This window comes from Humulus lupulus, chromosome 4, assembly GCF_963169125.1.
Source record: "Humulus lupulus chromosome 4, drHumLupu1.1, whole genome shotgun sequence".
NCBI lineage: Eukaryota > Viridiplantae > Streptophyta > Magnoliopsida > Rosales > Cannabaceae > Humulus > Humulus lupulus.
Window position 1 is genome coordinate 139,308,743 of NC_084796.1, and position 2,405 is coordinate 139,311,147.

Sequence of the window (2,405 nt, forward strand, 5' to 3'; positions counted from 1 at the left end):
TGGTAAATATGAAAAATTTATTGACCAAATTCGAGCAAATGGTGCTATTTTTTTTTATAGATTTAAAAAAATGAAAATTTTTGGTGATGGTGTTAGCCAAAGAATGGCACCTAAGATGTGGTGAATTGGGTTTTTAGGGTTTATATCAACAGAGGTCCCCAGTCATTTAGAAAAGTATCACTTAGGTCCCTAAAATTATTTTACATCGCTCATAAGGTCCCCAAACTTACTAAATTTGTATCATGGAGGCCCTTTCTTTTAAAAAACAATTTTCAAGATGCACAACGGAAAATAATTTATGACCTAGTTAATTTTTTGTAATTAATAGAGCCATAAAGCGTTTTACAAGGTTTGGGGACCTCAACTTATATAAATTCGAGTTTTTACCGATTTTTGGAAACTTTATAACTAAGTAATCTATTTATAGCAAGGTATGAAATTTAAGCAACAAATAGATAAGAAAAGCAATATGATATGAATAAATAAATATACAACACATAAATATAAATGAGTGAAGGGATATAGAGAGAATACTCTCAATTTTACAAGGTTTGGTGAAACTCGTAACCTACGTCCTTGGTTTTCAAACCTAATCGTGCTTTGAGTTCTACTATCAGATCAAACGTTATGGACTTGATCAACCATTTTTACATTCGGGAAAGTTTTCACCAAGGTGTTTCCCAAACCTTTCACAATAGATTTTTCCGACAAGGCTCTATCCCACCTTTCACTCAGATTAGACAATCTCTCCTACAACGGGTTATTCTTAAAACCGGTGATAACCTCGCCTGACACTCACTTTGATGATAGAATAAAAATGATGTAACAATAGCAAGACTCTCTCGAAGGATATGAATTATAAGATAAGAACTAGAGAGAAACGCACACACACTCAAATGATAAAATCAAGTTTGTCTTAAGAAGTGTAAAAATGAGTTTAAATAATAAAAATGCTAGAACACTTTGAAAACAATATATTAGCAAGTTAGGAATGTTCAAAGTTTTTTTGAAGATCTTAGAAGTGGTCTATTTGTAGAGGGAAGCAAAATAGAGCCAATTAGAGCAATAAAAAGCTCTCTGACGTGCGCCAGGAAAGGAGCATGTCGACTGGCTAATATAGTCGTTTATGATCATTGAAAATTCACTTGGAAAAAGCAAACGAGCCCATCCGAGACACATTGGTCCATCGACATGCATAGATCGGTCGATCGGCCTTTGTCTTTTAGGACAATTACGATTTTCTACTTTGGTAACAAGTTCTTTATTTTTGGTTACAAATTAATTACTTTATGGTTACGAAAATACCACTTTTTCTTAATTGTTTGAGTAAACTTATTTCCAATAAGTGTAATTCTATTTAAAACTTTTGATGAAAATTTTTTGAGCCAATAAATGATTAAATCAGCATGCAAATGAATTTACAAGACTAAGATTAATATTTAAACCTTAATTTGCACTAGTCTTGGAGTATTGGGCTCTTTGATGTCATCTTTGAATCCAATTGTTCATCTTGAAGCATTGACTCCATCTTGTTTATTGTGTTTTTTCTTAAATTACAACATAAATACTTTGCTATAAAATCAAGAATGGACAGGTATATCAATAATCAAATATTGCACATCATCAAAATAAGAGTGATGACGACTTTGAGTTAACAAATAGAAGGTACCAAAACTATACTTTATAAAAACACAGGGTACTAAATGTGCAAATTTCCTATAATAAACAAATGAAGAAAGTAACTAATGAGGTTTATGTTTGCAGTTGGATACAATTTTATAAATGGTGCTTTTATTGGCACTCTATTTTTATTTTCTTTTCTTTTCACCCCTTAATAATTAATTTTATATTTCCAAATATAACATTATGTAAATTGACATAAATATCCTTGTATAATTTTCAAATGTAAACCTTATTTCTTAATACACCGCTATCTAACACATTAGGGTTGTGTTTGGAAGCCATTGTGTAATTACTAGGTTAGAATACACTTTATTTTAAAATACAAAGTGTGTTTCAATGTTAAGTGGTAATTACATAGAATTTCTATTATCGTGTTTGGTAAGAAAGTTAGAAATTATGCATTAAAGTAATATTATGTAATAATTATTATTTAGCACTAATAGTATTGAGTAATTACACAATGTAATCACACATAATTCTTACAGGGGCTATGAGAGTTGGAGAATTTAATTGGGACACTTCAATTATCTCTAATTACATGGTTACTATGTAAAAGCATCTCAATTGTAGTGTTATAAAAGTGGTGTTTTGCTATATTTTAGCATATCATAAAAAAACTTGCTTCGATGGTATTGCAAAAGGTGCCCCAAATTTGGCACACAATAAATGTTACCTTTTTTATTTATCTTTTGACCACTAATTAATGTAGCACACCAAATTTT